At 37.5% G+C, this 26,408-nt stretch overlaps 1 protein-coding gene across 1 annotated transcript in view; it reads left to right on the top strand.

Moving 5' to 3' along the window:
* GRID1 (glutamate ionotropic receptor delta type subunit 1) overlaps window positions 1–26,408 on the top strand; it is a 485,687-nt gene that overhangs the window by 45,019 nt on the left and 414,260 nt on the right. The gene's annotated exons all lie outside the window — the stretch shown is intronic.

A 26,408-nucleotide genomic window follows, 5' to 3' on the forward strand; every position in this document is an offset into this window, starting at 1 on the left:
TCTATCACTGCCAGTCATTTGATTTATCCATATTGTCTGTTTTAGGACAATGTATCTCAGCCCTTCTCTACAAGAGGGAAAAACAAAAAATTATTTTACAACCTGTGTTGTCAGTTCCATTGTGAACTCCCAAATAACGTTAATAAAGTTTTTCTTTTAGGCTTCTCAGTAATAAAGCTGAATTTTCCATGTAATATCTTTTTAAATTTTATAGTAAAACAAGGCTTTTTTTACAAACTCTTATCATGATGAAGCTTTCTCAGATGGCTACAAAAATATTTGACATGTTAAGCTCAAAATGGTGTTGATACTATCTAGGAGAAAATCCAAAATGCTTTGAAGCTGATGATGGAATTTTCAATATGTTCACTGACTGCTAGGACCCTGGCAGATGTATTTTCTTTGTGTGAGTTTCAGAAATAGTTAATTAATGTCATTAATGCAATTTGATGTTACTTGTGCTGCCTTTGAATGAAAGCTGATCTGAAATTTGACAGAAATGAAATTCCATGAGATAGCTACAGAAAGACCAGGAACCAGTACAAATGGAATGTCAAGTACATAGTTCATGCATTGATTAAAAGGCAATTACCAAATCTATGGACAAGCAGGAAATTGGAAATGCAAGTTGAAATAGGAGGAACGGACAGAAAAATCAGTGAAACCACATCGAAATTTTTCATGCTCCTCTGTGTATTTAAAGTAGGTATGAATGCTTTTGCAATAAAATCTTATGATTTCTGCAAGACTTGCACAAAAAAGTGACAATTTAAATGTTAAGTCTAGAGAATGTCTTCTTTGTCTACTATATGACCACACTTACCTGTTGCATTTTTAATGACAGCTTTGTGCAAAAATGGTAATTTATTCCCATATTTATTTTGCCAGAGAATGATTATTTATGTGGAAGCAAACTAGGGAACATTTTTGATTCTTGAAGTAAAAGTCACTAAGTACATGTGATCCATTTAAAAAATCAATTTTATATCATTCCAGGTTTCTTGCACTTCAGACAATTGCTTTTTTTTGTCATGATGGCTCAGGGTGACTTCAGGCTGACAAATCTTTCAACATGACAGGGTGCACTTAGTGCTCTGAGGACATAAAATGTGCTCTGTTTATCAGAGTCTTAAGAGAATTACATATATGGTGGAAGCCATGTCAGAATTTATCTCAGTCAAAGCTAATATTAAAATCACTGTCAGTTTCCAGGTGCCTCTCCTATCTTGGAAAGTGTTGCAGTTGGTTAACAGTCACGTTTATTGATGTCAGCTTTTGATGGACTGTGTGAATAAAGGAAGGGAGAATAATATTTAGTATCCGTTGTACCAAACATCCACATTTCAGTGAACTATGGAAAAGTATCTATGGGCAAAGTGTGTTATCTTACAGTGTTGCTTGTTACAGCACTGTATATGAAATATAAATGTTCTATTTTGCATTGTAATTCTTGAGGTGAATTTCCCTGGAGGAAAAGATAACTGTTTAGCCATAAGCTAGAAAATAGTTTTCTTGATAGATGTGCCGAGTTCCATTTGGTAACAAAGACAAGAGCAGATGTGAGTAGCAAACTTTCCTGATCCACACATATCCCAGCATAAATTTGCTGTAGCCAGAGTTGTCAGAGAAGTCACCTCATGTGTTGACTCATTTAACCTTTGTGGAATGAGGCCCCCTGAATTCAGTTCCAGTACTGACTTGTACGCTGATGGGGTTAGAGCCTAAGAAGGGAGGAAGAACTTGGGATTGGAAGAAGTTTACAAGGGACACAATGAAAATCAGAGGTCTGTTTCATGGAAACATGAAGCTGTTTCTCAGCTTGTTACAGGGAATGAACAAATTCCACTTTCCAGTGTGCATGAAAAAAGAGTTTCAGCATGGGAATATCTTACACATGCACAAGCATTGCTCTGGGAGCTCATGCATCGATGTGATTATGGGTGTAATACCTGGATTTACATTTCTTTGTTTATGCAATTCTTGCTTATGTCAATAGCCTAAGTCTGATACATGCAGGTGAGGAAGAAACTTATTTCTATTATCATACATAGTGTATTGTTTTGAAGAAGTCACTTTTTTGTGTACATTTAAATGAATTAAACTCATCTAGAAGTTAGAATTCATAGCAACTAAATTCTCAATGTCAATTACTTCTATCAACACTAAAGTAGGTTCAGCTGGGGAAGAAATATATTTCCAGCAATACCCAAAACCCATTTTAGGAAATACATATTGGAGAAGGATGTTGCATTTGGAAGGTGTGATTTGATTTCAACATAGAAGACAACTAAAGGGGCATTAAGTCAGTAAGGATGTGTTTTTACTGTGAAAAGGTTTCACTGCATTCATGCCCAGCGACTTTATAGGGGTGCCTATACAGCACTGGTAGAAGGAATGTCTCAGGTTGTTGTGACTGTTGGAGGATAAACTGTTTGCTTTTCAACAAGCAGGAGTCTTTGAATCTCAGTAGCTATCAGAGCTGGGAATGGCACAGCAAATCTCTAGCATCCTCATAAAAAGCAGAGAACAGCATTCACTGTGGTGAAGGGAGCAAGGGAGCTGTACAGTGAGATGCTCCAAAATATGCCTGGTCACCACACAGTAGCACAGACCCACACCTAGGTACAGTCATACTTCAGAAAGATTTTGAGAAATAGCAAACAATACACAGATGAAGAGTTTTTTTCTGCGTTGAGAGGAATTTTGAGAAAAACTGGGTACGTTATGAGCACGTGAACAGCAGCATTGCATTTTGTGGAAAGGATACATAAGCTTTCTGAGAGTTACTTTCTGTGCTGAAGTGCAATTGAACTTGTCTGCTATAAAAAGCCGTCATAATCCTATTTGTATAATGAGTTCATTGTTAAATCCTAATAATTATTAGGATATAAAAGAAAATAGTCTGACAATTACCCTGTAGTAAGAACTCTACATAGAGCAGAATTCCCATTCTGGTTTATCTCCATCATTCACTTGTTCAACTTGGAAAGAATGGCCCTCTCTTTCAAAGGAGAAGTGTCCTCTCTTTTTCTTGAGAAGGTATGTCAGCATAATCTATCATAAAGAGAGACACCTTTAGGAGACCATGTGTAGTTTTGCTGCTTTATAAATATAAGTTCTTGAATATTGAAACATATATTACCTTAAATTGGTGTGAAATTGATCCAGTCTTAGAATGGGAAAGGAAGAAAAAAAAATGGGCCCAGAAATATATCACCAGTGAACTCTGCAGTCTTAATTGGTAAACAATAGAGCTGTAACTATTTTGTTTTGATTATATTCACTAACGGAGTAATTATCATTTTAATTGATATGTATGAACAGGTGCTTACACTGAAAGCAGTTTCAAACTGGGATGCGTTATGCTTGAAAAGTAGCTTGGGTGATTGTTCTCATTAGCCAAACAGATGGCTGGACGTTTGCTTGCCATTTTATGGAGAGAGAATTATAATCTGACAATATTTTACATAGTATGAAATATTTATAAATCAATAAAAGATGAAATTTATGCTTAGTATTAGCGTAGAGTAAACGCAACTCGCATGCTGGGGAATGGCATCTCCATGATAAATACCAAGCTACTGTTCTAATTACCTCTTCTGGAGGGTTTACTTTCAAGTGCAATGAAGCTGGAGCATTGGCATGCTCAGGAGTATGTGGAAGCAGACCTTATTTTGAATGATGGATTTTACTGCCCTTCTCTGGACACCCTACATCTATCTGCTTCGTTCTCATCTATTGCCTGGTTTTAAAAAACCTTAGGGCTTCTTAGGAGAAGTCTTGCTTTGCATTTCTGAATGTTGATTGGGTATACTCTGAATGCTGGCTTCTACATTTTAGCCTTGTTGCAAATGGGTTTGTGTGGGGATTTAAAAATATTTAATCTGAATTTACTTTTATATTTGAGAATCCTCTTCAATTATACTCTGTACACTTTAACATAGTGCTTTACTATGTGGAATAGTTGTGATGAATATATTGTGCTCTCTTGTCTGGATAGCACTGTGGTTTTGATAGTGTTCATAATTTGAACTCCAGCATAATTTGAACTTCCTCTCAATTTGTTGCTATTCATGGCAAAAATTTCTGATTTTGAAAACTTCTATTTTATGTCAAAATGAATGTTTGTGGGATTTTTGCTCTGAAAAAATTGAGAAAGTAGATATAATCTGTAAAAAAAGTGAAGGCAGTCACTTCCAGTTTTGGAGTGACAGAACAGAAACATTAATGTTGTTTTCCCATATTGCCCTGAGATCCATAGACACTGGGCTAATAACTGTTCTTTGGTGTACATGTTTTCTAGTCTTGGTTCTGAATCCAAAAGTTATTTTTCCAGGGAGACTTACTGAACTTTGTAAAGTCTTCTGAGAAGTCTGGATTCCAACCAAAACAAATCAACACCTAAAATAATAAACCTCAGAAATCTGCATGTTAATATGCAGAGTTTGCTTGCTATTTTATAGTTTTAACAAGGTGTTTTAGGTACAGCTGGTTGGTGGTGTCCAAGCACCTGTTGAGTCATTCATGTATGATCTCCTGCTATGCAATACTGCACCAGAATCAATCTTCTCTATTTGGCACTGTAATATTTTCCAGAATGTTGATTGCAGTATCTGAAAGAGAAACAGATGACCAGGTTGAGGGATCAGCAATAGCACTTCACAAACTATAGAGTTTTTGATGATTACATTTCTTAAATATAATGTTCCTGTTAATAAATGTCAAAGAAAACAGAATTATGATACTGTGGCAGAAATAGCAAACTAAGAAAAAGTAATTAATATTGCACAAAATATTTGGAAGTCCTGGTAGCAATTTCTTTTAACATTCAAATGCCCTAAAAGCTTACATATTAAATATACAATTATGGCTGCAAACCTAGAAACACATTTGGGGGAGGTAAGAGGGCTTTTGCTTAGCACTGGCACCAAAACAAATCTGTAACCACCTCTCCTTTTTAGCTCCTCCCCCTTTGCATACCTCCATGGCCACATGATGAGCTTTTTTTGCTGTAGACTTTATTTCAGCCGTAGGATCTAGATGAAACTGCAGCCACACAAAAAGCCATGCTGACATAAAAGCTCAGAGTGTCATGGGCTAGGTGAAATGTTTGGGACTAGAGGAAAGCAGGACTTCTCTTGGTAATAGCAATTGCTTTTGCTGCCTTAAAATATTTAAACTCCTGCTGTTCCTGGAGTCCTTTGAGTACCAGGCTTGGTACTGCCCCACCTGGGGAGCCCTTCTCTGCAGCACACAGTACCCAGTCAGCTGTGCTGCAGTGTGCTGTCCCTGGGCACCAGGTGTTACTCTGTTAAGGAAGCAGCTGTAAATTTCAGATGCTGCTTAGTTGAATAAAAATGATTTTTAGCCTTCCTTGTTTTCTCTCCTGCATGGGATAATGTCCTGAGCACAGAGCTTCCAGTTATTATCTGTAGATGAACTTGTGCGCTCTACATTCTGGCTGAGCACTTGAAGCTGAGATGCAGATTCTTTACTGCAGACAGACTGTAATGCACAATGCATCTGAAACTGCCGCCCCCTTGGTCCTGTGGGGCCAAGTGAGAAGGCATTTCATGCTAACCAGTGAAGACATTTTTGGTGCTGAACAGCATTCCTCTTTGTTTGCTAGTGTCAGAGGCTTCAGAACCGTAAGTAACATCAACAGATTTTCTCATGTTTTAGCCATATTGTTCTGTAAGCCAAAGACAAGGCAAAAGGCAAAACTAAAAATGAGTTGTTTCAGTCAAAATATGATGAACAGCGCGCTTCTCTGAAACTAAGTTACAAATCATTCTGTCAACAAACTGAAATCAGTTGGCCTTCCAAAGGGGGTGGTCACCATGGTAACAAAGGATCCCAGACACTTCATTTTCCCCAAACCTTTATTTATGTCATAAATGGAGTGGGAGCCATCCTTCTTTTACTGAGGGAACAGGAGAAATATTTTCATTGGTGCTTGTTATCTGCCAAAAAATCATCACAAAGTTGCACATCACTGGGTGATGTTTGCTGGAACAGGTGCTCCTGCAGATCCGCTGCGTAGAGACTTCACTTGACTGTGAGTGGAGACCCAACTTTGTAAAGCATTGAAATGGTCCATAAAGGCTGATGAATTGCCAGGGGAAGAGAGAGGAGGAGACAGGGAGAAGGAAGGTTTGGTACTGCTGGCATATGAGTGCTGGAAGATAAAAGCAAAGTTTCTCCAAAGCTAGTTTTCTTTATTTCCCATGGTGAATTTATCATATTTCAAGGGCCCAGAGCTCATAAACACACACCTGGCTCTTGAGTTGCAATTTGTGTATTGAAGCCTCTTGTTGTGAGGATCCTGTGCTGGAATAGGCAAAGTTGTTTTACTATTATTGTACACGCAGTCAGTTCGTTCTTAATTTAATTTTATGAGCATCACCACAAATTTTGTCTGCAGCTCTGGTAGGCCATCTGGAGCAGTCCTTTTTCTTCTTTTACCTTTATTAATTTCACACGCAATAGTAGCCTTTCACTTCATAGTTCAATTATGAACTAGAGAATGCAATGAACCAGAATGGGTCAGTTCAGACTGAAAAGGGGTCTTGGGCAAAGTTCCACACTCAAGACTGTACCTCAGGAAAAAGAACAGGTCTGAGCACTGATTTTGATTGAACTACTTCAGCAGTGTCTTTCATTGCAGTAGGGCACAAAGTGGAGTAAAAATAGATTAAAAAATCAGTTGCTTCTTTTTTTCCTTTGCATTTCTCCCCCATTATTGTTTGCTCTTACTCCTTTATGAAGAAGATCCTTGTCTCAGGTCTATTTTGCAAAGTTGTTCTCTGCTTGGCCCCAAGCAATGCCTGGAGACAGTTCCTGATGGCCTTACTTTATTATGCTATGTATATGTATTTTTGGGAACTATTTTGATGCCAGAAGACTTGCTTAAGAAAACAAGATTTCTCAAAGCACCCAGCTGAATTTCACTCTTGACTTTCTCTTTCACTACCTGTTGCCTTTATGGAGAGGCTCTATTTGGGCTCAGAAATGGGTATAAACAACTATTTTAACTCCTAGATTCGGAAATAGTTTTGGAAACCAGCATAGTTTCAAAGTTAATTTTAGAGCTTTTTTTCCTAAATCCATTCTATATGGAATATTTTTACTAAACCAAATTGATTTGCTATAAAAATAAACGTAAGTTCCATTATTATAATGTGCTCTTCGTTATAGATCCTGTCTTTATTTTTCATAGTGTGATGTTGTGGGATTTTCTTTCATTCTGTTCTTTTTGCTCTTTTTTACATGATTCTATGATGAAACATTGATCTTGAGGTTTCTTGTTTGCTGTCCTTAATTACAATATAGACTTTAAATTGAGAGTATGGTATTTCAGCTTAAAAATAAAAATTAAAGTGTAGGTGCATAATAACCTGTAAATTGTTACCTGTTTTAAGAAGAGAAACTAAACATCAACCAGGAGAACCATCCATCCACTTGAAGGAAAACAATGGCCTAAGAAAGTTGATCACTTAAAAAAGAAGGTTGTATTATTCTATTCCAATATCTGTCTGAACCACAAAACTCAAAAGTTTGGAATGTATTAGGAGGGGAAGTGTCACAACTCTTGACTATCATTCCTGGGCTTTGCCATCCCTACTGATTGCTCCTTTTACTTTGGAAGGTGCTCGTTTGTGATGCTGCTCAGGGCATTTGGGATGCTTTCAACTCTGTGCTTTAGTCCTGAAATCTCTTTTGCATGTGCAACAAGTAGGCCCTGGTGGCAATATTGAGAATTGTAAAAAAGACTCATTGTTGGCCACATACGTCAGTGACAATGAGAACAGCTCTCATATCTTTAATCTTTAAACTTCTCAGAGTGCACTGGAATAGTTCCATGCATGCATGCAAATAAATATCCACATCTAGTGAGGACATCCTTTAGGACTATCTACTGGATTAATTTCACTCTAATTTTCTGTTTCTAGGTTGTATAAATTCAGATACAGCATTCTCAAACTTGTTAATTATTTGAATAATCTAGTAAACATCCTGGTGAATGTTGTTTCCTGTCTATATTCTTAAATGGTTCTGTCATGATTATTTTCACTTGAGAAAGTGTTTTCTGCTAATGATATAATATTTCTAGTGGGATTGCTGTTTTAATTTATTAAGATCCCAACTAATTGCTTTCTTTCATATGCTATTCTAGTAGACTGCATTTTGTGGAAAATATACAATGAAATTTGGATATGTTTAAACGAGTTCTTTTTTTTTTTCTAATATGCATAAAATTACTGGCCAAATAGGCTGGGTACGTCTATGGGTGAGAAATACTGGCACATGATATGGAGCATTTGAATAAAGAGGTTTCAGTTTTTAATGTATGCTGACTGGCTTAGGGTAAAAGCTTTAAATGGAGATAAAGGAGAACATGAGCAAAATGCCCACAGCCTGAACCTGAAGAACTGTATAAATGTCAAAAACCATACTGGGAAAGCCACAAGGGGAAAATTTTTGCGTTTTGGTAATTTACAAAAGATAACGAAATCAGGAGTCTGGTGAGATGTTTTTATTAAACAGGTTTATATTGATGCAGAATTTGAGGTCAGGTAGATTGTGAAGTTTTAAATAAGGAGGCAAAAATTTGTGGATACTCAGGAAAGTCTTAAAATTCATCAGGTTTGTTAACTGACAAGTATTTGTTTATTGATAGGGACAGTGCAAAAATGGAAATCATTCAAACAGCCTTCAATCTGATCCAGAAAAATCCAGTGCTGAGGAAGTTAGGTTGGGTGAGAACTGCTAAAGGAACAGAGAAACAAGGGCTTTTAAGAAGGCAGACATTTAAAACTTTAAATTCTCTTGGGGGACAGTTTAGGGAAAGCACAAAGTAAGGTGACCTGCTTTCAAACTGACATTAACAGCATAATTCAAAATTATCCATGTGTGGATGAAGGATAGCAAAGGAAGATTATTAAAGACTAACTTGACTGAATCATGAACTCCCCACTGGTTTTATGTAGAAAAGAAAATTAGTTAGTTTACTAAGAACAGCTATAAAAAAGTAACACAGATTTATAGAGAGGTACTTACAAAACCGAGGCACAAAATTAGATGTCTTTAGCAAGAAACATTAGGGATGTCAAGAACTACTTCTATAATCACATTAGCAGCAAAAGGAAAAGCTCTGGTCTTCTGTATCAACAGAAAAGACATTTCTCAGGAGATGGTGTTCAAAAGGCCATTATTCTTAAGGTCTTTTGAAAGAGATCAAATATAAATAAGAACAAAATTACTGCTTACAATAAAAGGAAATGATAAGTTCCAGCTTGGGAAAGATCTTTGAATTTAGTGCTTTGATTGTTAAAAATGTTTTCACATCAGCCCATGTTCAAGATAGAGTGTTTAAAACCTCTTTGAGTGAACCTCAGGGCCAGGAGTAGCTGTCCTGTAGAAGCCTGTGGAGGGTGGGTAGCACTGAAAGAACACACAGGTTTCTTCGTCTTTAAAAGAGGCCATGGAGGACAAGGGGAACAGTATTGTTAATCTGGGCCATTCAATTCCTACATACATTTCTGAAGCACAAAAGTAAAAGTAAATTGGATGTACTGACTTCATAGGTTAGGGCAGGACTTGCCTACCAGTATATATCCTCTTAGAGTGTGAGTAATTGAGGTACAGGGGGTGCTTTCATTGTGGCACCACTCCTCAAAAATGTGTAACTTGATAGGAAACCTTGTCTTTGTATCACACTTCAGATAAACTTGTTCCTCTTTCATCTGGCAAGGGTCTGTGTTTATCTTTTGGTCTATTGCTGGAAATAGTTGGCAATAACCAAGCAATAAAAAACTCTATTTATAAAGAAGACCCAGAAAGCTTTTTGTTCTGTTTATGTCCTTGTTTGCCATATAACGTAGGACCAGTAAAAAACATTTGTCAGCATCCTTAAGGAATACTTCAGCTCAAAAAAAGAGGTAAAAAGTACTAACTCTGGGTCTGTGAAGTTTTGGGGGTTTCTGTTTGTTTTGGTTGGTTGGTTTTTTTAAACACTGTAGCACAGAGTCCTTAAAATAGGGGTTAGTTTTCTTCTAGCAGTCAGAAGAAATCATTGGTTTGATAGAATCAAAAGGACTGCTGACTAAAGTAAAGGTCATTGTTTTACATTGAGAAGTTAGCAAGAATAAACCAGCAAGAAATAGAGGTCTCAAAATGGGCCTTGCAAAATCTGATGACAACTGAGAACTTGATAAGGTAAGATACTTGTGGATGATTGATTCAAAATGGTTTTTTTTTGTTTTTTTTTTTTCCACTCTACATTTCCTGTGAAAATTTGGAGAAATGATCTTGAAACCCTTAAAAATTACTTTTCTGTGAAATAAGTGCAAAGTTATGTTATGGCTGTGCTTCACATGCAAATGAGGAAGGACACTAGTGAATTTTTGATGGTCAAAGTGGGTGTAACAGCTGCAATTGATAGCAAATGCCTGTTGACTGGTACTATAGGCTAGATAAAGCCCAGGTCAGAGATCCTCTCTGGAAAATGAGGAAGCAGTTTTCCAGAATAAAACCTCCTGTCTTGGTAGATGTTATTTTTAATGGTAATTTATGTGAAATTCAGCAGTTGGAACTAAAACACTGCCAGATTTATGGTTTGTTGACATGCATTTAGATGCTTGTGCCAAGTAATTTTGTTAAATTTTTAAATTTCATGGTTGCACCCTAATTTTACCTCAGAACCCATATTCCCTTTTGTGCTCAATGGGATATGTGGAAGGTTGATTGACAGCAACATTTGAACTTAGGTAATTCTGTTTTAGAAAACTGAAAAATCAAGTACAAATATTTTAAACATGAGAAAAGTGCTAGTCAATGTTAACTTCTTAATAATGACAATACCTGGAGTAAATACCACTAAACTCTACTGCATAATCGTGTAGAACTAGGTATTTAATATGAATTTAATAGTAACTTGCAAAAGAAATCAATTAAAAACCAAATATATTCTTGATATATATTAACCATTGCATAAGGACTAAATGCTTTTTAGCTGTTTCATGTGTTTAATATTTATCTGCCATTAACATACTGTGATTAACATACTGTTAAATCCTGAAGGATAACAAATTGAACTAGTTAAGCTGCACTTCCTTTCTTCCTCTTCATTACTGCAGTTCTCCACTGTAACTGCTTAGCATTATTATTTATGCAATAGATGTTTTTAGCCTTTTTTCTCATATAGTATTTCTGCTTTTTCCTCTCTGTGGCCTTGTTTTTCACTCCAGATACATGGTTAGGGCACAAAGAGCAGTTTTGCAAATGCCTGTTAAATGTTGTTCCCCTGTGCAAACTCTTACTGCTGATTAGTGATAGTATGCATTGCACATTTGCAGTTTTGTGTTGGCTTTTCCAGTAAATCTGGCATAGTGACTTCCCAGGAGTGGAATTACCAATTGGGGTATAACCTCTTAGAGGATGTGCAACTGAAAGTATGGTGGGGGATAAAAAAAGGGAAAGAGAGGGGGGGATTGACCAATAAGGCTGTATTTGTTAGATCAGTGGGATCTCAGAATCTTCTATTCAAGAGGTAAAAGCCCTGTGACAGAAGCTAATTGGCTCTGATTGCAGTAAAAGGTAACATTCCCTGTCCTAGTTAACTCAGGAGCTCAGGGGAGGCTGGGAGCCCAGTGTGGCTCTCTCAGCCAGCTCTGTCAGGGTGAGGCACAGCTACATGAGCACTGTGACCCTGCTGATGTGACAGGTAGAGCAGGAGACATGTCAGCTGTGTCTTCTCTGACACCTCCAGGTCAGCATGGGGCTCTGTTGCCTTGTGCTTCTCGCTTGTCCTTCTCACTAATACCCTGGCAGGGCAGTGGCAGTGGCAGGTGAGTGGGGTGCTCTGAGAGCAGCAGTGACAGCCACAGGGCCCAGAGGAACAGCCCATATGCTGTGCTGGGGGGCTGCAGTCCCAGCTGCCTGCAGGGGCTGTGTCACTCACCAGTGACAGCCACCCCGGCAGGGACTGCCTTACCTTGTCCCAAAGTGTGAGAACACAGAGCCTCAGGGAGAGCTGGGACATCTCCTGTGCTGTGTGGCCGCTTGAAGACAGGGGCTTGTTTTAGGCAGAGCCCTGGTTAGGAAGAGAAGTAATGAGGAACATGGCAAGACAGTGATGACTGATGCCAGGAGAAATTGCCTGCTCCAGATGGGAACCTGAGAGCTGAGCAGAATGGAGAGGTGAAGCCTTCAGTTACTGTAAGGAAGGAAATGAGAGCATGAGGAGGAGGTTGGTGAGACCTTCATCCCAAGGAGGTGAGCAGAGCAGAGCCTGGTGGCTCCTGGGTGCCCATGGCTGCTCTGTGTCCCAGGGATGGGCCCTGCATATTGCTCCACCTGGGACTGCTTATAACCTGTGTTGCAATGTGTAATATACCTGGGGGACATGGGGTCTTGTCCCTTCCATGATCACCAGCTTTGCAGAGTTTGGATATTTGGTGTCTTTTTCCTGCCTCCTGGAACATGAATATATAATTTTGTTTCTCTAACCACTGTCAGCTGTGTGTGATAGACAGTTTTATTTCCTCTCTGCCTTTCCTTCTGTCATATCCAGCTACAAGGAATCTATATCCTTTTCCTATTTTTTATCTTTGCATTCTTTCATGAAAACAAATAGATTTTAGCGGATTTGCAAAATGATACAGTGCACATAGCTTTTCTGTGTTTGGGATCACCAGCCAATAAAACAGGCTAATGACAATATTCTCTAGTAGTCATACTACTGTTGGAAGTGTGATTGAGTTCATGATTACATTTGTAATTTTAGATCACCACATTTGTCACATCACTGAGGAAGGTATTTACCTCTTCATGTGTTATAGTAACATTAATAATAATTGCTACTTTGCATTAGGTTGAAGAGAAAAGGTTCTTTCTATTCTTCTGTCACAGCCAGATAGCTTCTGGCCTGCTGGCTTGTCACATTACCTTAGTTTTCACCATTTGCAGTAGCACTGCTTTTTCCTGTTTATGGGGTACCCAAAAATGGTTATTCTAAGGGGGTGAGAAAGTAATTTTCATTGTAGTGTAAGGGATACAACAAGTATTTAACTTCCCATTATCATTTGGCAGGTAAATCTGTTGTTCTTAAGCTGTTTTTCTAACTGGTTTTGTCTAACTGAAGAAATGGTAATTTCATGGCCATTCGTTTTTAAAAATTGATAAAACAAGGCATGATTCTTTAGAGTAAAATGTAAAGTTTGAGCTATGGCTTGTTTTTTAGTTTCATTTTACCAACAACTAATTTTTTATGTTCTTTTAAAATACAGAACTCTTGACATGAAATAACTACACAAACAGGCTTTTATTAACTCAGCATAGGGTTGGCTTTGCTCTTTTGTCTTTGATTTCTGAAGCTATTGGCTGTCAGTTTTTCTTATCCTAGGACATTTTTCTGTTTAACAGGAGTGAATGTTTTCGTTGTCTCAGAATCAGAAACTTGTGTATGCTGGACTAATACTGCCAACAGAATGAATGGGTTTAAGACATGGAACTTGTAATTTCTTTGGAGAGAAAGACAGAGCTCCAGCATGTTTTATAGTGTATTGTAAGTTTGATAGTAAAACAGTAGCATAAGACCTGTAGCCAGGAATGGTGTACAGCACAGTGACTAAAGTTGACTCAAATCTGGCTTAGCTCTTGCCAGAATCTTAGATAATTCCTCTTTGTAGATAGGTGAGAGCTGTATTTACAGAGGCAGAGGAATGACATCTGCTTTAGAGATGCTGGAATAAATACGCCACAGAGGATTAAAACAGTCTTTGCCCAAGGTCATGAAATAATTTAGTGAAACAAGTTGTGTGTAAATATGATATCTACTACTCATGTGTTCAAATATGACAAACCATTCCCTATTTTCTTACATTCATTATTATTAGGCCTTTCTCCTGTCATTTCAAATTCCTTCTCTGTTCTTGTGCTTTTTTTCCTTTAGGCGATTTCTCTTATGACAATTTTATGTCCACTTTTTTCCATATACATTTGTTGCCATGGTGTCAACAGACATCAAAAATACAGATAAATAGAGCTAATTCAGAGAAACACAAAGAGAAAACCCAATATTTTTAAAATTCTAAGAGTTTAATTAAGATTAATTTTGAAAAGAAAAAAGTATTAATATTCTTTAAGAAAAGTGTAATATACTCACCAGAATTCTTTGTTGTCACTTAAAAGCTTTTATAATAAACTGTCAGTAAAATTATTAAAATTAACCTTCCCATTTAGACACTAGAAACTGGTTCTTTCATAAAGACTTCGGATTTTAAGAGTTTGGTAATCTCCGATGAAAAATTAGTGTGGAATTTGCAGAACATGAGCTGTGCTTCTCTTTGCCCCTTCCTTGGGGCTGTGTTGCTGTGCTCGTTCACACCAAAGTGCCAAAGCAGAGAAGGAGAGGCCTGTCCTTCAGGGGGTAAAGGTTGTTGGACCTTTGGTGTGGAACAGGCAGTAAAAGGTTCCTGTAAAGAGGGCCTCTGTTCCTGCTCTTTCCTTTTTATTTTCACCTTCTTTAATAAATTATGATCTTTGAGAGCCTGAGAGAAATAAATTCCTCTTCTTTTGTACCCTTTATACAGAGTTTTGTTGTATCACTTGTTCCTTCATTGCGCTCTCTGCGCCAATGATCCTATTTTTGCTCTGTGACTTGTCTACCTGCATTTTTTTGTTGTTGACCAGCTATTTTTGGGAAATCTGTTAAAATCATTGCATTTGTCCTTGTACTGGGATAGTTTTCTGGGGAAAGATCACTGTTTGCATATGACATACAATTTGTTCTTGGCAGCATCTTTTGATGATGTGGCCATCCAGAGACTGTGCTGATGTCTATGCTTTGGTTGTTTTATTTTATTAGGCTGTAGGTTGTTTTATTTCCAAGTTAGATTTGCAATATAGAAAATAAAATCTTTGTTAATGCGCTGTATGATGTGTCCTTAGTTGTGGAGGTTTTTTGATTTGTTGAAGTTTTTCTTTTTGTTTCTTTGCTTGCTTTTTTAAATTTTTTATTCAGGAGTGTGGTAATCAAGTGTTATGTTAGTTTGTAATGAAACTCTAAGGATTTATTTTTCTAATTTTGATGTTAGTTTTCTCCTTTTTTATCCATGTGAAAGAAATCTTTCAGACTTAGCAATTTTTATTTATTTATTGGTCAATCTGCAAATGAGATGAGTAATTCTCTTGGATATGACCTCAAAATTTAGGTTCATGCATTTGCCTTTAAAACAACATTGAAAGGAAGTTTTCAGTTTATACCTCATGGCTGAACTGTATTTTGTCATGTTTCAAGTTTCTATACCATTTTTCAGATGAGATGATGCTTTTACACCTTCAGCACTGAGATTTACTAAGTTTGGGAATTTTTTTGTTGGTTTGTTTTTCTGAACGTGTTCAGAGGCTCTTTGGAAAGTATGTGGGCTGGACCAGCATCCTAATGTTCTGTGTGTTTTTGTTCTGCAGTAATTAATTCCAAATTAATGTAACGAAAGCGCTTTAGAGCTACCTAAGGCTGCCAGGGAAGGCACTCCAGGTGAGCTGCATATGGGACTGGGTGTTCCTGAGCAGGTCAGAACATTCCTGATACTCTGAGCAGAGCTCCATTTACCAGTGCTTTCCTTTGGAGATTTACCAGGTGACACAAATTGCTAGGAAGGAGTGGATGTTACTGAAAGGCAGCAATTAGTAGTTAGTCCCTCAAGCAACTGCAATGTGATGTCTATATGGGGCTGGTTTCCCCTTTGTGCTCAGATTAAACTCACACTTCTGTTAATGAGAATTACCTGCAGGTGTCAAGGGAAGGGCAAACCCCTCTGTAAACCACTGGAATGAGCCTCTTTGTTTCTACACAGGAGTGGAGAAGATAAGACTCACTCTCTCTGTTTTACTGGGGACTCTTGCACTAAACTGCAATTCCACATTGGCAGTACATAAGTCAGTTTTATAGCAGAACATCACATGTGCTTATATAGGTTTAGGCATCTCCTTGCCATTAAATTCCTGGTGAAATATAAGGGAGCAGGCTCTCTCCCAGATCCTGGAAAAAGCTGAGTACTTGTCTTTGCAGCTCTCCTTTGTGTCCCTTTGGTCAGAGTTGTGGTGGCTCATTGTAGTCATTGCCTCCTGTCTCATCCTGTGTGGGCAGTAAGGTCTGTGCCACTGCTATGCTGAAGTGCCAGCATCCACAACAGCTCTGCTCTCTATTGGAACAGCTGTGTGACAGTGACAAAATCATGGCATTGTGCTCTAAACCCATAAAACCATCCTCAAAGTTGGGAGGTTTGACACAAGCCCAAATATTTTAAGCCTTTCCCAGCAAAATGCACTTTCTTTATGCACTGTAGGGAGACCTCCCAGTGATGTTACAGTGCTAAAACACCTGTGAGCTTGTAGGTGATAGTGGGAATACTGCAAGACCAGCAAGGATGTAGTGCTGCTGAATGTGCTGGCTTCTTGTGACACTGAATGGCCTCTCACAGCTTAATAACCACAAAGCAGCATTTTGGCAAGGGGTGCCTCTCTGTCATGGTATTTTTTTTTTTTTTTTGAAAGTAGATGAGAAAAAATGTAATGGAGAAAATATATTTTGGTTTTATTTTCTGATAAAGTAGAAGTGGATGGCAACCAAATGATATTGATCTCTGGGCTGCAGCTCCAGTGGATAGAAAAAATGTGTGGGAGGTGAACTTATGGTCACAGACATCAGCCAAAAGGCCTGTTTGCTGCTTTATTGGTTAGAAGGACATTTCAGTAGTACTGCTGCATTACAGCTGGGTAAGTTGCATTCTGGTGTGCTGATTTTGGTGAAGCCAAAGAACATTTTTATGCTCTGAAAAGAAATTAAATATTTATGACACATGCAGAGATTGTGTGGTAGCTTACTTTATGGTCCTTTAGAGAAGCTTTCTTTTCAGAGGTAATTACTCCTTCCGTCTTCTCTTAAGTTTCTTTGTAGTCAGAAGTTCTCAAAGATGTGTTTGGGGCACAAAACCTCAGACATCAGAGTAGAATATTGAATAAACATATCTATAACTACTGATTTGAAAAGCATTTGTAGTGAAGCCGCAAAATTGATTCCTTTTATTTCCTTACGCACTTGAAATCCTGCGTGGCAGTAATTGTCTCCAGAAAGAATAAAAGTATTTTTTTATAAAATACCTGAAGAGCTAAACAGTAGCAAGGATAGTCCACCTCTTTCCCCCTTCTCAGCCGCTTGCCTTTGGCTTACATTACAAGGATTAGTTTAACACTGTATTTAAAGCTGCATTTGAAGAGAACATGAGAGTCCTGTAAAAATTGTGAAATATGCTTTCAGTTTTCTCTCTCTATACCTCCCCTGCCATGTTGAGTAGCCTTAAGCTTTGAACTGTGCCATTGGAAAAAGGTAACAAAGACATTTTGTGCCATGATATACTGCTTGTCTTTGCTGTTAATGTGAAAGCTCTCCATGGCATGACATGAAAATTTTTATGTTGACTGATTGCTCTTTGTAGTATTGTGTACTTTGTAACCTGGAAAATAATGATCTGGGGATGACAGCTGTGAAGACAAGCAGGACTGCTTGTGTTGCCCACTCATGAGGGATGCATTACTAAAAGCTGGTTTTGATAGAATTGTGTTGTGTGGTATCTGCCACAACTGCAGAACCACTGTTTATCAAAAAAATGAGATGTTTAGTTTCCAGCCAATCAATAAAGGCTCAGGCAAATGTAGCAGGTGATGTGTCCTTGACAGACCATTGTTATTCAGGTAATAGTTTCTGGCTGTCTTGCTCTCTGTCTTGGTCATTATGTGCAGTAGCTTTGCCCAGAGCTGCTGTGCTGTGTCAGTTCTGCTCTGGGATGGGAGCCCTTTAGGAACAGCCTTTGTGCTGGAGAGGAGTCTAATGATTGTGCATCATTACTTGGACTTGTGTTTTTCCAGTTCTTCCGCCCCTCTCTGAGGTGCTCTTTTATGGGCTGTAAAGAAAATAGTTATGACACTTACTTTACAGTATTAAAAACCTCATAGCACATAGTGAGAACTCCAGTGGTTGCCATTTACTTTTAGTGCAGTTTCCCCATTTGCAAGGCAATTCCATTGTCTTTCGGCATTTTCATTATAAGGAATGAGTTAGAATACAATTATCCGAGGTTTTTTTTAGTGGTTATGATAGGTGTCCTCATTTCCTGTCCTAAAACTGCAGTAATTAAATAGCTTATCTTTATCTCAGAACTGGCTGAAAATCGGAGTGGGGATGTGCTTGCCAGTCTTTACATGTCAGTGTGTGACAGTACTTTAAGGTGCCAGTGACCTTGGACTGTCCACAGTTAAGTATAGACACTGCCTAATTCTTCTGCTCTAACCTTACATTCAGCTAACAAAACTGAACCTATTAAATATTCTGCTGTTATGGTTTTCTGTTGTACTTCAGTGTTACTTCTTTCTAAAAATGCACAGAGAAAGGAAAAGTAGAATAAAGGGATTGTTCTGTCAAGGCTAACAATCTTTATTAAAATCTAATGCTTGTAGTGGCTATTTTCCATTTTTTAAAAAAAAAAACTCTTAGAAATTGGATTATCAACAATATGTTATGCAAGTTTTTCATTAATGCTGTTAGCTGGACTATTTCTTCATCTTTTGACTGACTAGTGCTATTTTTCAGTGGAAAGCCAAATAGTTTGCAGAAGCTCCAGTTCCATGCATTACCTTGAAATCACTGTTTTTAGGTTGATCAATTAAATTTCTTTATTTGATCTGAATAATATGTGGTTTGGTGGTGAGAGTTTGGAATTCCTTTTTTCTAATTTTGATTTATTTATTCTGAATGAATAAACCATGCAGTCAACCTTGAGACAATGTAATATAAAATGTAATCCATATTATGTAATCCCAACCAAACTAATTTTTTGAAACATTCATCTGATTCCTTTTGTCACACTCGACCCTCCTTGATAGGGTTGATACACAGAAGGTCCCAGAGAGAAAAATCTTAGTAAAGCAACAGAAGCAGATGAGTTTGCAATGTGAAAGGAACACTCAGAATGTCAAATTCTGAATGACTTCCTTGATTTTGAAGCTATTGAAGAACACAACTTGCAGTAGTTGAACAGTCTTAGTCCTAGTGTTGACTTGATAACACACCTGATTTTAAATAAAGAAGTGCATGTACTTTATTTACTAAAAAAATGAATCAGCAAAATATTAGATCAAGAATAATTGCCGTTAGATCTCTTTGTTGTTGCATAGTTATCACTGTTGAGAAATGCTCCCCAGTTCTTCAGCTGTTTTTCTGTTCATCCTTTGTAGCTTCCTCCTGAAGATGAAGTGGGTAATTTCTGCAGCTTTATGTAAGTCATCTGTTGCAATAGAGCGATGAAACAGTTTTTGGAAGTTAGAGAAAAATTGAGCAAAACAAGCCTTACTCTTTTCTAAGCTGTATTTCTACTTAAGAATTATCAATCCTGGCTTCAGGTTTTTGTTCAAAGCCTCCTGGAAGTACAGAGGTGGTCAGGATATCAGAGGCCGTCACTTCCCACTCCTCATTTTGGTGCATGGATGCTCTGAGTCCACCATCTCTTTTTGTTGTCACCATCTCTTTATAAAACCAAAACAATATAGAAATAATACAGAGGACTTCTCACAGGAACTTTCAGGGAAAGTTCCTATTCCAGTTTATTGCTTCTTCAGTTAATGAAAGTTGAAAATAGAGGGTTTTTTTTTTTTTGAGAATAATTAAATAGATGTTTTATTTGAACATGAATTGCCTCCTTTAAATTCAAATAAAAATGGAATTTCAGTCTTGATCAAATTTGGAATATCCAATAGTTTTCAACATGTTATTCAACTTTCTAAATATAGAACTCAGATAATATATTTTGGTCAAATAGATGCTCATGCTCTGCAGAGATCCTCTTACAATGCAAGTGCAAGGCTGTACAGATGCTTGATTAACATTTAGCATCCTCTCTGCTAAATGTGGGTTTGTTTTTTTTTCAATAATTGAAGGTTTTATCACCTTGTCTGCAGCTCTCTGTGTTTATCAGAGTCTCAGATTCCTTCTCAGATCCATTGCTGCCCTCTCCCATCTTCTTCCAGCTCTGGGCTCTTTCCTGACCCCTCTCTGCCTTTCTCAGTGTGCTGCAGTCCAAAGCACATGGCTGTACCTATTTCCTCAAGTGTGCAGCTCCCTCTGTCCAGGACAATCCCATCTGAGGTGTCTGTCCTGTGCCATCTGGATAATTACACTCAACAATAGTATGACATCTTGCCTCCAATGATAATTTTCTACACCTGGAAAATATGATAAGTGAATATATGACCTTATCTCCTAGTGCAAGAACCTGAAGTGTTAAGATATATTTACTGGTTTGTGGCCATCTGTAAATTATTTCTGTTCATTTAGGTATAATTAATGTACTTTTGACCTATTAGGGCATCCATAGCTGCAGAGCTAATTAACTAGGAAATTATTTTTGTATGCATACAGGTGCACTCATTTAAATGTCACTGATTTAATTTAATAACATGCTGTGAGTTTGGACACGCTGCCAATTTGATGGAGTTGTTTGTTTCTTCTTTAATTCTTAGTAAGTTTCTTTGTATTTTTTTGGAGTCTCTGAAGACTTTGGATGATAATTTTCTTTATGAATAAAGTGATGCTTTGTTTTGGTTTTCTTGTTTTTAGATAGTGATTAGATGTTTTAAAATAGTAACTATTGTTTAGGGAAAAATTAGTTTCAGTATTTGGACAAGAGAAAGAGAACTGCATCTTTCTCAGGACCAGCACTTAACAGACAAAATGTTTGCTTTTCAGAATTCTTAATAAAGACTGAATAGGTAATGGTGAGTTAACATTTATTGGAAGCATCTATTTAATGACTTATATATTGAAAGAATATTTTTTCCTATTTTTTTTTTGTGAGAGACATCTAATTGTGCTAATGGGAAAATGACACTGTAGCATGTTACATATGTAGACATGTAACCTAGAACCTGATCTTGAGGGAAAGTATTCCCTGCCAATCTTTTCCTGTCCCAGCACAATTCCCCAGGTCAGGCATAGTCAGAAAAATTGCCTGGCAAGCTGTGTAAAATAATGATTGCTGGAATGAATCCCACTGGATGTGCTGCAGGGTTCAAGGACCTGGAGGTTGTGTTTCATTCCTGTCTTAAAAAAATCAAACCTCACTCATTGGAAGGAAAGGAAAATTATGTTTTATATGTATAAGACTGAGATTAAAAATTATCAACCAGGTCTGAGCTAAAATTTCAGGTCAAAAATACAGCCAGTGTCCTTCATGTATATATATTGTTATTTATCAGTATTGTTGGTAGCTCTCTTAGAAGTCAGTTCTGGAGGATTTAGGGCTTTTAAATTGTTCAGAGGATTAATGCAATGCTCTTAACATCTGAACTAAACACAGTTCAGCTAAGCCAGTAATTTGTACAGAAAGATAAAGTGCTTCTCCTTCCAATCAAATTGCACTGAGTTGAATTTCCAGTTGTCTTTCTTAGCAAAGGATTTTATTGCCTCCTCTCTTCACAAGAGAGCACAATTTCTGTTCGAGCGCAATCTTTGCTGTCTTAAGTTCCAAAGCTTTCACACTGTAAGACCTATCAGCCAGTGCAATGGCACTTATTCATATGAGGGAACAGTCCTTGACATTATCATGGAAGAAAATCTAGGATGTGGAGGGAAGAAAGTCTTGCCAAAGACCTTTCTCACATTGACAGAAAACTGAGCTTTTTCAAAAAGCACTTTTCCAATGCTGTACAAGAATCAAAGCACCTTTTTTTCCCATCTTGAGAGGTATTTAAAAGTGCAAAGCAGCATAAAATGTGTTCAGTTTTGTAGATCAAATACACTGTCTTTGCAATGTTGTCCTGAAAGAAGTCTCTGAGTTTTTCAGTATCTGCTCAGTCAATACTGTATCTGAAGAATCTACTGAAAACAGGCTGGATTTATTCAGGTAAGGCACAAATCTTGTCTCTTGTACAGAGCCTGGGAGGCCAAGAAGTGCTAATGCGACTTAAATGGACCTGGCAGGATGATGGCTCCAAGTGGAAATTCCTGCCTTGCTCTGGACTGCCAATGACATTACAGCTCTTCCCTCAGTATTAACTCAGGGCTCAAATATCTGAACAACACCAACTCTCATCAGTCTCACCAGTAGGGAACAACCAGCTGATGAAGTCACCAATCCAAAACCATTCCCAGATGGATGGTTTATTCCAAATTCCATTGACATTTTCTACTATCATAGTGCTTGTCAAGCTCAGAACTGCTTTGTTTCTTCCCAGTGGTCCTTAGACTCTCTCTAAGCTTTTTTTATCCAGTCATATAAAATCTTAAGTGACAAGATCTAAAACAAAGTCTTTTATTATACCAATGCTTTTCTCCCTACTGCTTATTTCTTGGCGTATTTTGAATTTTTTTCATCAATGTCTTTCATTAATTTTTAACAGAAATAAGAAAAGTTCCCCTTGCTATGAAGGTATTTATGTAAATGTGCAACTAAGATCAGAGTCAGGATTCTTCCTGAACAAGATCTTTTACTAAAAAGCCGAACTGTAGGAGAGAATTTATTGAGTTATGGCTGTCAAATTATGCATATTTTATGGTCTTTTTATCCTAGCATATATGAGATATTGCATGATCCTACTTCATGACCACCTGCTAGTCATCAATTTCAGTCTCATTGTAATCTCAGCTGAAACTTTTCATTGGTACTTGTTCTATTCTTTTAACTATAATGACACTATGGATTACCTTTATTTCATATTCTGAGCACAACATTTTTCCTGCTTTTAAAATTTATATAATATTTTTGTCATTTCTTAGAATACTAGCAGCAGTCCCAAAATAATGAACTTTCTTTTCTACATGCTGTAAAACCCATAAGGTACATCCATTCAATTTATAAACAGTAATACTTTCAAAGATCTTCTTAGAAGCTGTTCATCAATGACTATTGATAGACTGTTATAAAGCTAAATTGTCATTTTTTCATTATTTCAGGAATGTGGAAGGTTATAAAATTATATGTGTAGATATTTATTGTGAATTTTCACATAAGTTAGTATTATTAAGTTCTGATGAACTTAAGAAATGAAAAATGAGCTTGCAGGATATTTTCCTAAATTATTTCATAGTTTATGATTTCTATAATTCAATATTCATAGTAATTGTAAATACTATCTATGAAATTTTTCTTACTGTTTTACATTTTAGATTTACACATACCATATTTATTTTTGAAATATCTCAACTAATTTAATAAATGAAAGTCTCTGTTGCTGAGCTCTGGAGGTGCGGTTATATGTTTGCACATACCTCTATTGGGTTATTCAAGGCTTTGGAGGAGGGTGCATCAGTTCTTATTGATGGAAACAATCTCCCAGGAAAACAGAGTGAAATTTACCTTCACATGAGTAATATGTGAAAGCTCAAAATCAGCTCTTGTTGCACTTAAACATATGCTGCCCTATCAAAAATGTTCACGGCTGAGTTTTTTGACAACTCTAAGGCAATTCTCATCTGATGTTCTCTGGAGTCCTCAGAATTCCTTTACCCTTTTCAGACTGGCTAAGGCCTCCCTCCATATGTGAAATGCTATTTAAGATCTCATGTTCTCCCTGATTCCTTCTGGTTAATAAACTAGTGACAGGTGTCTGTATTGATTATTTAAACCTGTTAGCAGTCTGCAATATTATTGACCATTCAGGAATATTTGGGGTAGTTTTTGTACCTCATGAATATTTGGGCTCATGCTTGAGTATCTCCATCTCTTTTTTCTTTCATTGAGGAAGAATTCCTAAGTATGGTGCTAGGCAGATGTATTACTGATGGGGAGCTTTGTGGTCTCAAGTCCCACAGGCATATGCCATCGCTGTTCTTGCTCAGATCCATTTGTGTTTGTGATCACCAGAGACATCAATCTGGGGAGCATTGACGTAAGGAAGTAGATTATGTGCTCTTCCCCACTCTCTCCATGTCATGAGACCTGAAACAGACTGTCATCCAATGTGCACTGCAATGTTTGCCTAATTACAGAGAGTTTTACAGAGGAGAAATAATTGTAATTGGTGCTATGTGCTTCAAGAGCTTTAAAGGGTTTGGAATGAAACATTGTGCTGTAGTGATAGTTCTAAGGCAGTGGGCTCTGGCATGTTGTTCTTTATGTAAGAAAATGTGTTCAGATGTAAGCTGTATAAATAGCTTTTTAAAATGAGACATTACATGATCAAAATATTTTCTCTAAACGTTGTGTTGCTGACTTCAGTATTTGAAAGCAAAGGTCTTTCTCCCAATAACTGTGCTTTGCTGATGGTTGTCCTTAAACAATTACAGTGGAACAGTATTTTTTCCTTTATGTCAGGAATTCAGCACCACAGGAAAGTAATTGAGCTGTTTCAAAAGAAGTCAATGTCTGAGCTTACTTTCTATAATGCTAGTGTCCAAATTCCCCCTGGTTCAAAGTGGGCCACTTGAGCCATTGCTGATGACAGGTACTGAAAGAGACCATGGTATATTTTCATCATTTTGGGGCTATAAAAGCTTGTTCTGTGATTTCTGAAAGCCTCCAAGGGTGTGGTTGGATTTCTGCCTTGTTGTGCTTCTTGTTACACACCTTCATTATGATGCACCCTTGAAGAAAAGTTTGTGACCCTCTAACAATTAGGTAGTCTGGTAGCCACATTTTCTACAAAAATCCATCATTGCATTTTTTGCTGAGGAATCATCAACATTGGCTCAGTTGCTGGGCACATTTCACACGATGCTCTGTGTAACCTCCTCCAAGTTTTGCTCACACGTCTCAGGCTTGTGTTCAGTGCTGGCAGCTATTCTGCATGAGACCAAGGCTATGGCAGAAACTGTGTGGTGTCACATCAGGCTATGGGATTGTGAAAGGCCGTTCAGTCATTTCAGAGGCTGGATTTGTTCCCCAGGGAATGAAAATCCCTCAGCATCTCACTGCACCAATTCAGATACTGAATGAATCCATGCAGTTGTTACTAGTTGTTACCAAACTCTGCTAGTCTGCTTTAGAAGCCATGTAGTTTATTGAAAGCCTCACCTCTGGCTAGTTGAACATGCTTTCCCTTGGAGTACTCAAAACAAATTAGAAATAACTTCAAAAGGGTAAATGCTAATAATGAGTCATTTTAATTCAATAGCCTCAGCTGTCAGAAAATTACAAAAGCGTATTAATTCTTTGCATAGTCAGGGTGCTTTAGTGGAGTCATGAGTTTGTATCCAAGGGCAAACTCTGGGAACATTTTTAGAAAGATTTCTTAGGCATTTCATGCCCACCACAACTAATTTTAATTATCTTGTTTTGAAGAAATAGTTTAGCTTGCAGTAAATGCTGTGCACATGTGAATACTAAGGGTTTATAATTCAGGTCATAAAATGTAGTACAGAATACAGATAAGACACACAGGCTGACGGCTTGAGAAGGCCAGTTCCTGTTCTAAAATTACTTAGTCTTCTTTTCTGTCTTCCTCTTCTTCTTGTACCCTTCTCCTGCCTCAAAAATTGAACTAAAGAAACCACCTTTATTTGAAAGTGGACAACTGAGTTCACATGCCATAAAAAGTAAAGCTATTCTTCTTAAAGCCTGGGGGAGATACCAGTCCTTGTTCTATCCATGGATACACCTGTTCTGCTGTATTCTGAACAGTACTGATGTGCTGTTCTGAAAAGCCATGTACCAATAAACCAGGTTAACATGCAATAAACTCTTGTAGAACTGACCACGTTCTATGGTGTGTTTGATTTATTGAAATTTATTCACGTTATATGGTGCATTTTTATTTTATTTATTTAAAAGAAATCCTAACCACTAATTATTGTGAGCCATTTAATATATACACCATGTGGTTAACACAAGCTGTGACTCTCCCCTTGCTTTTATGAGCTTGGTGCTAATGCAGTGCTATTTCTGACTCCGGGTGACATGCAGTTCTATAAATGGAGATAATTTGTTGTGCCTATTGAGACACTAAGTTGTCTGAGCCAGGACTGCTCCCTACTACAAACACTACTTAAAATGAGGTGATTGTAACATCAGCGAGTGTTTCTGGGGACTGTTGCATATTAATGCATGCAATACACATCAACTGCCAAAAATGAAGGATTTTCTTATGCTTTAAGGTCCCTTGCTGTCTAATTTTCTCTCCTCTGCCTTTACGTATTCCCAGGACATTTGTGATTTCACCTCCTTTCTTCAAATGATTTTGAAAGTTCAGACCTAATATATTCAGTAGTAAAAAGCCCAAGGCACCAGTGTTGCTTAGGCAATCTAATATTCATACTCTTTTCAAATATTTATTTGTATAGTGCTAATAAATTAGAAGACAGGAATGTGACCTTTCCCTTCTTCTCCTCCCTGTGAGTGAGGACAGCTCTCTGACAT

The sequence above is a fragment of the Molothrus ater genome, chromosome 8 (assembly GCF_012460135.2).
Source record: "Molothrus ater isolate BHLD 08-10-18 breed brown headed cowbird chromosome 8, BPBGC_Mater_1.1, whole genome shotgun sequence".
NCBI classification, from domain to species: Eukaryota; Metazoa; Chordata; class Aves; order Passeriformes; family Icteridae; genus Molothrus; species Molothrus ater.